Here is a 15048-nt window from a genome sequence, read left to right on the forward strand (position 1 = left end):
TCATTCTCCAAACTGCCCTGCATTGACTGATAAAACGTGGTCACCTCATGTGGAGACGCCAAGCCCCTCCCCTTATTCATAGACGTGCAGGTTGAAATCACGTTTTCCTAGCATTTGCAAAATGCTTCTCCATATTCCCATGAAAAGACTCAGTGAAAGGCCTTGCTACCCTTGTGTGTTTACGGATACCTTCAGTGGAATGGGGACTTATTAAAGACCCGTAGTCTTTGCATACTTTGCCGTGTTAATAGACGTGAAGCAACCACATACTGTCTGAAAGATCTTTGTGCTGCTCCTATTCTGTGCTTTGCATGAGAAATCTGGACTTTACCCTTGAGATTTGATTATGTTTGTCTGTTGTAACTTATGAAAATCACCAGGGGCTGGGGCTGTACTTCAATGATGCAGCCCTTGACCAGTATGCACAAAGCCCTGGGTTCAATCCCCAGTACCGCAAAATAAATAAATAAACAAAACTAAAAAGTTTTTTTTTTTTAATTAAACAAACCACTTGGGTGGGCAAGGCCAGCTTTCACACTGAGTGATCTCCACGCCCCTGGGCACTGGGACTGATCTGCTGTGTGCTGGCCGGAAGCAAGCCGCACAGATTCCATGGCAGAATCCATCAGCTTGGTGCTGGGCGCACATAGCCAGCTTTCTGCCTCTCGATGCAATGCACCCTCCATTGCAAGAGTGTCCACAGGTGGCTCTTTCATCTGATTAGTTCCCGGGAGGACACTGCCTGGCTGGAGGTCACAGTTCACCCTCCTCCTCCAGGCAACCTTGCACCTAAACACGGATGTGAAAAAAAAGGGTTTTACTGCCTTCAGAGGGAGTAGATTGGATCTTTCCAGGCTTCCATAGTTTCCTAGAAAAACTAAAACCAAAATGATGGATTTAGTCTAATATGAGCTGGGAGAACCCTGCCAGGGAGCTGGTTATCCACCCCTGGAGAGGAAGGGTCCCTCGACTGCTTTCCGTCCACCATTCATTTCAGCCTCCAAGTACCTAAGTCCCGTCTGATGCTGCAGCTTCCTGCTTTCTTCAGGGTGAAGGTAGTCAGGTCACTTTTCCTGGTGTCCCCCACTCAGGACTCAGGTTCCTGCCCAGCGTGCAGGTGCGATGGGTGCTGCCCCCCAGGGCAGGCTGGCGGTGATCCCCAGCTGGCTGGAACAGAGCCATGCTCTGCTGGATGGTCTTGATGCCTATACCCTTGGGCAGAGCAGCGGAGCAATCTGTGTAACCCCACAAAGCCAATTACTCTCTCTGCAGATGGCCTCCCCACTAATCCTCTTGGGCTTGCCATAATCCGGCTCTCTTCTGGGAGCTGCCGGGGTGGTGGTTCTTGATACAAGTGGCCATCTGCTCAGCAGAGGAGGTGGGTGCTGGGGCTCTGGGCCCTGGAGCCAAGCAGAGCCAACTGGAGACCTGTCTGGAGGAGGGCGGCCAGCCCTGCCGCCCAGGGGCTCACACCAGCTGCAGCGAGAGGCAGAGTCCTGCACGCCTGACCTTCCTCCACTGGACGTCTGCTGCACCATGTCCAGGTGCTCCCTGGAGGATGGTGAGTTGGCAGCTGCCGTGACCGGCAGGGTCAGCCACGGAGGGGCAGGGAGTCGCCCTCTGGGAAGTCCCAGAGGCAGGGAGGCGTTTCTTGTGCAGGATGCTGGCAACGGTGCCAGGTGGGGCCTCTTCCCCAGCCTGCCAGGCCCTGGGAGCAGAGCGTGTCTCAACACAGCCTGCAGAGCCTCGGGTCCCCGCTCGTTATTTATGGGGTGTTAGCATCGCAGCCTGTCTGCTCTCCCACCTGGACCTGCAGGGAGAACAATGCAGTCACGGGAGCCAGGGAGGGAGGAATCCCTCCTGGGGACCCTCCTGCGGTCACCAGAGTGGTGGGAACCGCCAGGCAAGGGTGGCTCGTGGTACTCCCAGGGGGCCCAGCTTCTCTGGTGGTCTGCAGACGGTCACTTGGCCGTGTGGTTCCCCTGACCCTGTGCCTCTGCTCTGTACTGTCGCCAGGGGCCACACCCAATGCCACCTCACCCTCTGCTGGAGGATCCCTCTGCAGAGGAGGAAGTCCCCACCCTCCCTGGCTTCTGCACAGTGACAAGGAAGGGGTGAAGGCCACTGTGTCCTGGTGGTGCTACCTCAGAGGGAGGAGGCCCTGGGCGGGCATCAGTCCCTGCCTGCCCTGCCTTCCGGAAGGTGTGTGGCCTAGAAATGCCTCTCACAGAGACAGCAGGAGCGTCCCTCAGGGGAGTGTGACTCTTTACCCTCTTAGTTACAGAGACATCTTCTAGAAATCCTCTTACGAGCCTGTGACCTCAGATGGGCGCCTTTTCTTCTTCTGGGGGGAGGAGATGAGCTTGGTGCTTCAGTTTCTGTGTGTGTGTGCGTGCACGTGTGTGTGGATAAGTGTCTGTTAAGGTGGGCTGTGTGTGTGCTAGTGTGTGTTGGTGTGCTCGTGTGTGGCGCGGGTTGAAGGAGGCCCGTGTGGGGGAGGCCCGCAGCCAGCTGTTTGCACCAGGACCCTCATGCTGGCCGGCAGCGTGGCCCTCTGCTCTCCGGCCCTGGGCTCCCAGGTGGAGATGGAGGGGCTGGACGGCAGGAGGCCTTGGTTCCCCAGCCCCATGGCCCACCACGCGGGGTTCAGCGGCCTTCTGAGCTCCAAGTTAGAGAGCCCAGTCCTGCAGCCTCCCTGTAAGACACAGTTTCCAACCCTTTAATCATCCTGGTTGTTTCCTCTGAACTCCCTCCAAGAGACCTGTGTCACTGGATAAGTATGTCGTATAAATTAGCCCGTAAATCAGTCTGTCAACAGCGGCTCTTGAGCAAGCGCTCCGTGTCCTGCTGAGGTACGGGAGTGACACCACGCAACCCCACAGGCGAAAAGGGGGGTCTCAGCCTCCCTCATTCCTAGGGTTCATTTGTCCAGCAGTGGCTTCAAGCTCTGGGGACACATGGGAGGTCATTGTTCCTTTTTTTTTTTTTTTTGGTGCTGGGGATTGAACTCAGGCACTTAACCCCTGAGCCACACCCCAGCCCTTTTTTGCATTTTATTTAGAGACAGGGTCTCATTGACTTGCTTAGGGCCTGGCTAAGTTGCTGAGGCCGGCAGTGTGACCCTCCTGAGCCGTCGTTGTTCCCAAAAGATCAAGCTCCCCAACATTCGCGTGTGAAAACCCTGCGTTAGGCCCCTACCCTGCCCAGGCTCTGCCAGGCACTGTGAAGGTGACCACAAGGAGCGGGAAGCAGTCCCTGGACAGCAGGTGAGGGGCAGGTGCACCAGGAGGAGGCTAGGGGCAGGTGCGCGAGGAGGACAAAGGGTCCTGGCAGGAGCCAGCTGCAGAGGGGCGCTGGTGTTAGGATGACATTACTTTTCCTGACACAGTATGACCAAGAACTGAGAACGGGGAGGAAACCAGACCTTATTTGAAGAGTGATTTCACCCTCACTAGCTGCATGGGCCCTGGGCGACTCTGATCTGTCTGAGCACTGGGATCTCTATATCCCTAGGGGGACGGTGCCCTCCAGGGAGGAGTGCCTAGGCTGAGATGAGGTCCCGCACGGTGTGTCTGTGCACAGCAGGTGTCCCCTGGGTACCGCCCCCTCCTGGAGACCCTCTGCGGACCAGTTTCTGAGCTGCCCAGCTCTCTGGGTGCTGTGCATTGGCTCCACCACGCAGGCTGGGTGTGAGACCCACACATCTGGCAGGTGACGTGTGCGACAGGACTGTCCCTGCCGTGAACCCTCAAGTGATGTCCTTCACCTTGGAAGGACAGTGTGCCATGTATACTGTGTCCTGTGCTTCGTGACTCTGTCCTGGGCAGCAGGGTGGTCGAGCTTTCTGGCTGGCTGCACAGGACCCTTGAGCGCAGCACCAGTTTGCTGACTGGGAAGAGCACTGGATCCCTGGCGGAGACCTCTGGCTGGCCTGTGGCTGACCTGTGGCTGATACAAGCCGAAAGGCAGTGAGGTTCGAAGCCCCACACTTGAACTTGAGCGGCCCCGAGCCCTGGAGTCCAAGGAACAAGCAGATGCTCTGTTCTCCTCTCTCGGAGCTCCTGGTTCGGAGGGAATGGGCGGCTGATGGTCTGCCTTTCCCAGCAGCCCCCAGGGGACGCTGGGGCTGCGGGCCCAAGGTCCAGAGCCTGCTGAGAACCCGAGAGGAGGAGCGGCCCTGGAGTTTAGTGGAACTCAGCCCCGTGAGCCCACCTCCTGGGCCTGTTCTTTATTTATAAACCTTTACCTTATGGACTAGACTATTATCTAAAGGTAATAATTAGATGAATTATTTTATAGCACTTTGTAAACTATAAAACACAATATAACTATTAATAGCTTAATGTTCCCCTTCAGCTTTAACGCTCCTATAAAGTGAGGATAATAATGGTAATTTATAGAAAGATGAGGTGAGATGATCTACATAAAAGCACATTGTGAAATATAAGGAACTACAGAGACTTGTTCTTAGACCCTCCCCAGCCTCAAGGTCCTCGTCGACCAAGTGAGGGGTGCTCAGCGGCCCATCCTGTGTGCCGACGTTGGTCACGGGACCGCTTGCTGTCGTAGGTGTGGATAATGCATGTTTGTGTGCCCTCTTGGCCTCTTTGGTCAAAGCTACATTTTGGGCTACAGTTACCAACTAGGATGCTTCCAACTGCGAGAAAAAGACCACCTAGCTAAGAGTGCTTTAAGAATATGGGGTCTCTTGTCCCATCCAACAAGTCCAGAGGCAGGATAGTTTGGGGTTAATTCCCTGTACAAGTAGAGACTGAAATTCTCTTGACTTTCTCCTCACGGTCACGTGGTAGCTGCAGATGAGTGGTGGTTACAGATGAGTCTGTAACTGTGTCCACTTTGTTGGATGAAAAAACTTTCTCAGACTCTTGTCATGGCCCAGGATTGTATCACACACCCCACAGCAAAGGAAGCAGAATTGCTTCATTGGCTTAGGCTGGTCCATTTCCAACCCCAGGGCCTGAGAGGCCCCAGAAGCACATGGCCTCCCAAGCAGACTTCTATCCACTAGTGAGGACTGGTGCACGAGGGCTGGAGAGAGGTGACCCTCAGGATCTGCCGTGCTCCACCACCTCTCCAGTGGGAACTGTGTCCCTGGTGCTTTGCCCACAAGCCACCAGCCCCACACACCAGAGGCCCTGCTGGCGCTGGAAGCGCAGCCAGAGAGGACCCCGTGGAGACTTCCCCAGAGGCACCTGTAGCCCTCAAAGAGGACGCTGCGTTCCTGGGGGCCAGGGCCAAGAGTCCACGGCAAACCAACCTCCTACCTCTGGGATGGCCCAGAGGCTGCGGGTCAGGCGACATCCTGGCCTGCTGGACGTGGCTGGCCACAGGTTTCTCAGGCCAGCCCTGGACCCTGAGGATCCACAGGGAGTGGCACTCTGCTGCCCTGTTCTGGTTTCCTCCTGAGCCTAGTGCAGTCCTGGTACCTGCGGGAGGCTCCACCATGTGCCTGAGTGCTGGCCCGACAGAGACTCCAGGGTCCTGAGCAGAGCAGCGGTCGGTGGAGAGCGGAGGAGCCCTTGGTGGGATGGACTTTGCTAGCATTTTGGGGAAGCCACGTGGGGGGGTGTTTGGATGGCGTCCTTCCTTCTCCATGGGGGCTTGTGCGGCCAGCAGAGGGCTGAGTCCCAGCGTTTCCTAAGGAGATTTTCCCTCCCGCCTGGGTTCAGGCATGGCCAGGCAGCCCTGAAAGGACGGAGGCTGGGCCAGGGGCCACAGCCCTCAGTGCCCCTGCCCTGCCTGCCTGGGGGTGCATGTCCCTGGACCTGAAGCCCCCGCCCCCTGCCTGTGAAGTGGGGAGCGGGTGAGGTTGGGCCCTGGGTGTGTGCAGGACCGAGGCAGCTGTGCTCTGGGAAGGTAGAGCCGTGTCTGCCTCCCCCCACCCAGGTGTGTGATGCCTGTCGGGGTCTAGCAAAAGCCCTTCTCCCAGCGAGTTCCCAGCTGGCCTCATGGTCAGCACAAGAGCCAGAGAACGGCAAAGCCGCGTGGATCTACTTGCTCTTCTGATTCGATCCGATTTTACTGGCACTTGAAAGGGGACAGGAAGCTAGGGCCTGGGGGGCCTGTTCCCCGACCAGGGCCTGGGGGGGAGGGGAGTGTTCCCAGACCTGTCCTGTTGTTCTTGTGGTGTTTGCTATAAAAGCTTGGAAACCCGTGCGGGAGAGGGTTGCTGGGGCTGCTGGGTTCAGAGATGTGGCTCTCAAGTCTGTATATGGGGGACCCGCCTGTAGCACAATGCGCTCCAGAGAGGGCTGGGAGTCTGCATTGAAACCGCGGTCATCAAAAACCAGAAAACAGGATCAAACAGTCATGCCCAAGCTGGGAGCACGCTTACAATTACAGCCACTCAGGAAGCTGAGGCAGGAGGATTGCGAGTTCAAAGCCAGCCTCAGCAATTTAGTAAGGTTCTAAATAACTTAGCAAGACTGTCTTAAAGTGAAAGTCTAGGGCTGTGGCACAGTACTTAAGTGCCCCTGGTACAAAAGAAAAAAAAAGCAATGCTCAAACTGGTTTACAAAATGGAAAGTTCTCAGGGAATAAAATATGCCCATATTTGCCCAGACTTCTTGTTTTTGATGATTAAAAAGTAAAGATTTAGCAATGTAGCTTGATTAATATTTCTATTAATATAATATAATAATATAATATTAATATTTATATTAATATTTATATTACTGTGATCTAATATAATTTTAAAGAAGATTCATGTTCTCTTCCATGAAGAATTTCTGAGGGCCAAAATAGCTTAAAGGAACACATAAACAGACTTCCACATTTTCTACTATTTTAGGTCAGTCGGCATTCTTTCCTTTTAATTCTAATTTGTTATATATGACAGCAGAATGCACTATGTTCATATCACACATATAGAGCACAATTTTTCATATCTCTGGTTGTATACAAAGTGTCTTCACACCACACGTGTCTTCACACACGTATTTAGGTAATGATATCCATCTCATTCCGCCGTCTTTCCTACCCCCATCCCCCGCCCTTCCCCTCCCACCCCTCTGCCCTATCTAGAGCTCATCTAATCCTCCCATGCTCCCCCTCCCAACCCCACTATGAATCAGCCTCCTTATATCTAAGGAAATATTCAGCATTAAGTGTTTTGTGATTGGCCAACTTCACTTAGCATTATATTCTCCAACGCCATCCATTTACCTGCAAATGCCATGATTTCATTCTCTTTTATTGCTGAGTAATACTCCATTGTGTATATATGCCACATTGCTGTGTTATCAGAAATAACTCAATCCTATTTCTACTACCAGTAATCAAAGTGTGATCCTTTGAAATTTGCATAATCTCTGATTATCACTTTGTGCATTTTGGAAAACAAGATTAATTCCTAACTTTCAGGTTATTAATAGAAAAGGAAGGCCTTGAAAAAGGTATATTTGTATCATTGTCTCTTTGTCTCAAATGAGTTATACAGTCTTGCCTCAAGGTATAAAGGAAATATAATTTGCAAATTGCCTAAAATGAAACAGCTATAGATATTATTTTTATTTTAATAGTGATTTGATTTTTAAATGATTTTTCATCACTAAAACTGAGACTCAGTTGATTTACTATGATTTGAAGAACTTAATTTGATTTCTTGTTGCTTAAAAAGAGTTGGTAATATGATAAGAGATGTCACAAGAAAGAGAGGCTCACTCTAAAGGCTTACTCAGACAATACTCGTTTAATGTGACCTGTTGGCCCATCCTTCTATCTTGTGGAATCACCTGAAGTGTAATTCTTTCCCATAATCCATAAAAAAGGACAAGCTCATTGAGAGGCAGCGTAAGTGGCGGTATGTAAAACCATATTCCCATCAGAACTTCTTTATTTTCACTTGAAACATACTGCAACTGAATGAATATGTTCAAAATGAAACCACCATATAAATTCTAATTTTAAAGTATTATTTGGCAATATTCTAAGTAATTAAAAAATGAAGGGGAAAAAATAGAAAACAACAAATGTTCCCAAGGATGTGGAGAAATTGGAACCCTGTGCACTGCGGTTGGGCATGTGAAATGGCAGAGCCCTCGAAAGAAAGAAAGAAAGAAAGAGAGAGAGAGAGAGAGAGAGAGAGAGAGAGAGAGAGAGAGAGAGAGAGAGAAAGAAAGAAAAGAAAGAAGGAAAGAAAGAAAGAAGGAAAGAAAGAGAGAAAGAAAGAAAGAAGGAAAGAGAGAGAGAAAGAACCCCAGAATCACCACGCGACCCAGCAAGTCCCTCTGGTGTGGAAGTGGAACAGAACCGTGATCGACGTTTGCACTGCCGTGTCCACAGCAGCGCTATCCACATAGCCGAAGGCAGAAGCAGCCCACGTGTCCGTTGGGGCTGCATGGACGGACACACAGCAGTGCATCATCCCCTGGAGCACCATCCAGCCTCGGGAAGGGGGAAACCCTGGCCTGGAGCCTTGGAGACAGAAACGAGCCAGCCACGAAGGACAGGTCCCCACGACCCCGTCACAGGAGGCTGCTAGAGCAGTCACTTTCGCGGAGACAGAGGCAGAAGGGGGCTGGGGTGGGGACCGGGGAGTGAGGGCTCAGTGGGGCAGAGCTGCAGCTGGGGAAGAAGCCCCGGAGGTGGCTCTGGGTTTGCCTCACGGTGATGCAGGCGCTAAGTGCCACCGATCTGCACACTTTATAATGGCTCCAGTGGGGAATCTGTGAGTGTGCACAGTGTGAAAACAGCGGGCAGTGACGACGGTCGGAGGAGCTCACGGGAAGCCGCTCGAGGCCGGAGGGCCGAGGATTACCAGGTGTCCTTGTCACCAAGGAGCAGGATGGCTCAGGGAGGACCCAGAATGCCAGGGAGTCCCCGTGAACACTTGGCCAATTTCACAGGGAACTGAGGAGGACAGTCTCCACTGCTGTCCCATTTGACTGGGGCCCATGTGGACCTGCCCCTGGATGTGCACGGCCTCACAGGCTCCCTGGCCGGGCTGGGCTGTGTTCTACAGGAGCAGTCCCCAGGAGGCTGAGGGGTGTCACTTGAGCAGATGGGTACAAGTGTCTAAGTGCAGGGCGCCCAGCAGGCCTTCTGTACTCGTCTTAGTTAATGGTGACTGTACTGTCCCTAGCACCTGGAGGAAAGCAGGATCATGCTTGTTTTGTAGGGAGGTCACTTCCTGAAGTCACACGGCTAGCAGTGACTGAGCCGGTTCAGGACCACCCCTCCTGTCTCTGAGTCTCTGTGCTGTCCATGCGGGCCACCTTAGGTTGGATCACCTTTGATGTGGGCAAGCGAGGCCCGGCCTGGGACCCTAGACTCTCACAGGCCTGGCTCTGGTACCGCGCTGTCTACACAGTTTCTTAGGGGACCAGGCGTGCAGAGGGTCAAGGGGGTGTGCCTTGCTGCCTATCTGGAGCTTACACGGGGGACTCAGAATTCCCTGGAAGTTTCTAGAGCTTGTTCCACTTCTTCTCTGGGAAATCCTCCAAGGGTTCTGGTAAGACAAGCAAAATCCATTAGCAGCTTTTAAATGAAAGGCAAGTTCTTTATAGCACCGGTGCCCAGGGATTCCCCAAACCAGCCCTGAGCCCGGGCTTTTCTGGGTTCGAATTCAGCTTCCCTCCTGCACCCGAGGTAGCTCCAGGCGGTGCACACCCGAGCCTCCATTTCCTCCTCTTGACATGGGGAGGAGAACAGCGTGGCCCACGGGCTGTGAGGGGTCACTCCGCGGGGGCAGTCGTCCATAAGCACAGGCCGAGCCTGCAGGACTCAGCCAGCAGTGCCCTGGGCAGCCACAGGGACGGAGGCCACTGGCTTTTTCCAGCACAGCCTGGTCCCTGAATACCTCCCGGCCTGGACTCCAGCCTCCAGGAGCAGACAGAGCAGGGGGCTGGTGTAGAGCTGAGGCTCCCTCGCCGTCTGCTGAGGGAGGGTAAGGAGACGGGCAGGCTGCAGCGTGGTGTCCACGGGATCAAGGCTTTCTGTGAGGGACAAGGACGAGCAGGACAAGGACAGCAAGGCCCTCCATGGCGTCACAGTGCCACCGGGAGCCATGCTTTGTCATGCTGTGGCACCTGGCGTGAGGTTCCCTGGTGGCCCACACATGAGCGTGCCTTCTGCCTGGCTGGCTGGCACTCAGGGGCTGGACTCCCTGGCACTTGTGCCAGCTCTGCCATTTACAGGGGCCTCATTGCTCAGCTGGGTCCTGGAGCCCACCAAGGGTCCACTGGATGTTCATGTGCCTCCCAATCCCCTCGGAGGCCTTCCTTCCTGGCCAGCTGTGCCCAGCCTGCCTGAGCCTTGGAATCACTGGGGTCAGTTGCTAACCGCCGCCACCCTCAGAGCCTGGGTTCCCTTCTGCGGAGTGCTGTGGGGACGTCTGTGCTGCTGACGGACGCCCCTGCGACTAGGGCTTATTTCGTGTGAAGAAGCAGAGTTTGTGGGACACTGGACTCCTACAGAAATTAATTTGAGTTTTCACACTCTTTTCTACTGCCTTCTGTTCCTCGCTCACTCCCCAAAGAATTTAAAGCATTATAGAATCTAAGAGGGGACGAGGTCAGCGGAGGGGGTGACTCAAGTTGCGTCACGCCGCGTTCACGTGCATGGCCGTCAGGACAAGCTTCGTCTGACTGGTTGTTAGTGCTGCATAAACTGAGTGGCTGCTTGGTGGAATTTTCGTCTATGGGCATAGTGGCCCGGGGACTCAGGCAGGTGGCGCGGGCCTGGTTCTCATCCCTAGGGGAGGTCTAGGGAGCATTGGAGGAGGCCTCTGCGGTGGACTCTGTGAGGGTGCGCTGGGTGGGTTCCGATGGTGGCCAGCTGGAGAACCACACCTGCTCTCGGAGCTCTCAAAGCTGGGAGGAGCAGAGGCTGTGGTGTGCTCTGGACCGAGTGTGACCCCAAAGCTTGGTCCCCGGGGTGAGAGGTGATGGAGCTTTAAAATGGGCCTAGGGTGGGTGGTTGGGCCCTTGAGGACGTCACCTGGGGAGGCATTAACGTAGTTCTTAGGGACCCCAGTTAGTTTTCAAAGGAGGATTGATGGCCCCGCACGGTGCTCTGGCTCCCTGTCACGCCGCGTGACCGCTCTCCCACCTGCTCCCACCTTTGTGCTGCCCTTGGCCTTCAGAGCCTCACCAGAGGCTAAACGGAATGGCTCGTCCCAGCTTGGACGGTCAGCCTCCACAAGGCGCTAAGTAAACATCATTTTAAAATCCATTTCCCAGCCTCCTCTATGGAAAGTGGACGGGCAGAGCCAAGGAACGTGTCTTGTTGGTGGGAAGGCCCAGAGAGGTGAGCAGACTGGCCAAAGCAGGATCGGGGAGGGCTGGCCCCTGGTCTCTGTCCACCATATGTGGCCTTAGCTCTGCTCACCACCCTCAGCGCCACAGTTCTCGGCCTGGTTAAGGGCAGGTGACTCGGCCTGGTGTGCGCCTTTGAAGAACAAGGTGGGGCCCCGGGGTGGACGAGCAGCCAGAAGCTGAACCAAGGGTGGCCATGCTCTGGAAGCTGCAGAAGGCGGGGGTCTCCTGATGGCCATGGGCTGCTCGGAGACACCTGTCCAGCCTTCTCCCTGGAGATGTGGCCCAGGGAGCTGGGACCAAGCTGGGCAGAGGGCTAGGGAGCAGAGAGCAGGCTTCCCCAGGAGGTAGACCCTGGCCAGGTGCTCTCAGGACCTAGTCTGGCCTTCCCCACACCCCAAAGCACTCTAGGAAGCAGGCTCCCTTCTCCAGTCTCCCCCATGCCCCAGGCTGGATCTGCAGCATGCTACAGGCTGCACCCGGTTTTATTGCTCTCGTCTGGCAGATCAGTTTCCGGTAACGTTCTCATGGCTTCCACTCTCTAAGTTTCCGTGAGCTATGATCACTTTCCTGGGACTGGATGCCTTAGCACCCACCACCAGCCAGGAGCAAGGAGCCAGCAGGGCCCGCACGGAAGGGCTGTTCTCCAGAGCCCACACCAGGCCTCTAGCTGCACCAGGGCCTTCTCCTTTTGGTGCAGGTTGGCTTTCATCCTAGGTAGGAGCACCCCCTCCCAGCCTCTGCCAGCCTCCCCCTCCCCGTGGCAGACACCCGGGAAGACACGCCCCCTCCCTCTCCTCCTTTTCCTTCTCTTCCTCCTCCTCTCCCTCCTTCCTTTCCTCCTCTTCCTCCTGCACCTCCTCCCCACCCCCTCCATTTTTTCCGAGACACCATCATCTATGTGTCCTCCTTCTTCTGAGAGGCTGAGACTACCTCTGTCATCACTGGCCCCAAGTATCCAGTGGCTCATGGTGGATTGGCCACCCTGGGGCAGAAGGTGACCAGCTGAGGAGAAGACCCGGTGTCTAGCACCTGCCTTGTACCAGGCACCTTCCCATACAGACTCTCACTGTAGGACTCAACATCACTCTCTCTCAGACCCGGAGACTGAAATTCACCCCAAATCGCAAAACTAAGAAGAGGGTCAGAACTGAAATCTGTGCTGGCCCACGTGACTCCGTGCTTCGCTGCGCATGGTCTGAAGTGCTGCATTTAGAAAGGAGAGAAAGCCTCCCTGAGCTTCCTCGGAAGGGTACTCGGGGCCCCTTTAGGAGTCTGTGGGTCGCGGGGTGGGGGGGCACGGCATGGTGCCTCTGCTCGCTGTGTGTCGGGGTTTGCTCCTTTCTCTGCTGGCTCCTGCTGGATGGCACAGGCATGCCACTGCCTGGTTATCCTCTCACTGCTGGGGGACATCAGGTGCCTCCAGCCTTTGATGGAAAAGGTGCTAGGAACATCTGCGTGCAGGTTTCTGTGTGAACCGAAGATTACATTTCTCTGGGATAAATGCCCAGGAATGCGATTGCTTGGTCCTACGGTCTGTGGTGATACTGAAAATACGCCAAACAAGTTAAAGGTTAATTTTTTTAACCCGTGGTTTTTCAAGTGTCTTCTCCTCATGTCTTTTTAGGATGAGCATCTTTGCTTTAGCTATTGTGTTTGTGTGTGGATGGGCTAGGTTATGCTGCAGTGACGAGTAGCTCCCAGAGCTTAGCCCACACAGGTTTATTTCCCATTGATACACAGTCATTCAGGTGACTCTTGGGGTCTACAGTGGTGACTCAGGGGTCCAAGCTATTTTAGCATTCGAGTTTTGCTGCCCCAACTGCCTCAGTATAGCAGTGACAAATGTCATTTCTGTTCACGTCTCATTATCGAGAACTGGTCGTGCGGCTCTCTGACTGTGAAGGGTGGGAAAGTGGACCAAGGAGGGAAGACTTTGGCCTGCAGTGTGGCGAGCTGTAGCCCTGCCTCTGTGACATCTTGCATGAAAACTGTATTTCATTTTATGGGTTAATATTGTAGCACAGTCTTAGAGTATTAAAATCACAAATCCCTTTCCCACTTCTTATAAATCCTCCAGAAGCAGAAGTTTAGAATGGCTTCCACATAGAAAAACGTCTTGGTGTTTTATGAAGTAGAGCGTCTGTGACCTGTAACCTCACTTGAGTTGTGTGGCCCCTCCTCAGGCCACCCAGGCCTTGCTGTCAGGCGGACATCGGGCTTTGAGGACAAACGTGGAGCCTTTGGATCTCAGGGCTCTGCCTCCTGGACCAGCAGTCTCCTGCCAACCTCCCTCTAAGATCTTCCAGCCACTTTTCAAACTCTCTTTCCAAGGTAGAATCGAAAGTCAAACAGAAAGAAAATGCCTTGGGGCCTTTGCACATGCTGTCCCTTCTGCTGGAAATGCTTGTGACCCTGCCTTGGCCAAGTTAGAGCCATTCACCTTTCAGAGTTTCTGAGTGGGGACCGTGATGCCAGGCAATCTCAGCACGGAAACTTAGATTGAGACTTTCCCTGGGACCATGGAAGAGAAAGGGTCTCAGTAAGTGCTCTGTCACACGGTTTATTAAACAAATGTTGTAATCAGCAAGAAGCAAAGGGAAAGAGGTGGGACGACCGCCCAGCACACCAGGGTAAGGTGGCATTACCAGCACCGGGGCTTTCCAGCACATGCACAACCTGCTTCTCTCCTGCTCGCTGTCTCTCTCCCTCTCTGATGCACAACACTCTCACAGCGATGGGGTTGCGTGGGCAAGATCTGGGGGTGAGCAAGGGTCCTTGCAGGAGCAGCCTGCGCTCGCTCTGTAAAGGCACAGGGGCAGGACTGCAGCCCTCCTGTAGCTTCTGGATCAATCTGCTGAGCCGCTGATGGGTTTTATCCGCGTTCTTCTGCTGGGGCCGTGCCTGCTCCCACCCCCTTATTCTCAGCTTTGATCCCAACTCTTCCAACCCTCAAACCAAATTGTTGAGAATTCTAGATCTCATTTTCTGAGAAATAAAAACCAGGGGGAGGAATTATTGCGCTCCTTCCTTTGTTTTTTCCATGTGAACCGGTTGGTCTCCAATTCCTGCTTCGGTCTTGCCTCCCCACCCACCCGCCCACGGGGGAGGTTGCTGCCACAGCTTGTGTGTGGCTTCTGTCACCAAGGCGATGGAGCTGCTTCTCCCTTGGCTGCTCACTTAGCCTCGGTGGGGACCGGCAGCACCTGCGGGTGTGTGGGAACCGGCCTCATTTGCACGGGCCAGCTCAGCACCAGGGCTGTGTTGGCACGTGTCGTCTGCATACCAGACGCACACACCACGGCCCGGCAGAGGGTGGACGAAGGCCTGGCGTCTCCCAGCTGCTCTTTCTTGCCCTGGGCTTGGGGAGCACTGCCCCGAGGTGACGCTGGACCTGCTGAGCTGCTCAGCCTCCCAGGCCCCAGTTCCCGTGGTGGGTGCCATGCTTCTCTGGTGGCAGAGGGGACCCTGCCCTGGGGCTGCAGGCGGGAGCGGGAGGCCATCCCCAGAACCAGCTCCTTATCAGGAGGATACAGAGTCCTGGAAACCCCCACCCCCGGAGTTTGTGCTTCCTTTTGGATCTTGAGCACCTTTTGATCTTGAGACTAATCCATTTTTCCTCTCTCCCTTCCTCTTCCCCCATCTCTTCCCCATCCTCTTCTCCACCAGCTTAGGGAAATGAGACAAGTCACCCAGAAGCAGCTGCATTAACTCTTTCTTGGCAGGACCGCTGGGCCGAGCTAAGGCTGATGAGAGTATCTGGCACATTCCC

The 15048-nt window shown here is 54.3% G+C and overlaps 1 protein-coding gene and 1 long non-coding RNA gene across 2 annotated transcripts in view; one reads left to right on the plus strand and one right to left on the minus strand.

Annotated features, from left to right (window-relative positions):
- Window positions 1–477: 477 nt before the first annotated feature.
- Window positions 478–2369, minus strand: LOC144370261 (uncharacterized). Its single transcript, XR_013430155.1, has 2 exons — window positions 1009–2369; window positions 478–789 (listed from the first exon to the last, which is right to left on the minus strand). It is a non-coding gene; the product is annotated as an uncharacterized LOC144370261 (long non-coding RNA).
- LOC101961295 (RP1 like 1) overlaps window positions 1339–15048 on the plus strand; it is a 107569-nt gene continuing 93859 nt past the window's right edge. Inside the window, exon 1 of the mRNA XM_021734526.3 lies at window positions 1339–1561. The gene's annotated coding sequence lies outside the window, so the exon portion shown is untranslated. The remainder of the gene's footprint in view (window positions 1562–15048) is intronic.

The sequence above is a fragment of the Ictidomys tridecemlineatus genome, chromosome 14 (assembly GCF_052094955.1).
Source record: "Ictidomys tridecemlineatus isolate mIctTri1 chromosome 14, mIctTri1.hap1, whole genome shotgun sequence".
In the NCBI taxonomy this organism is placed as follows: domain Eukaryota; kingdom Metazoa; phylum Chordata; class Mammalia; order Rodentia; family Sciuridae; genus Ictidomys; species Ictidomys tridecemlineatus.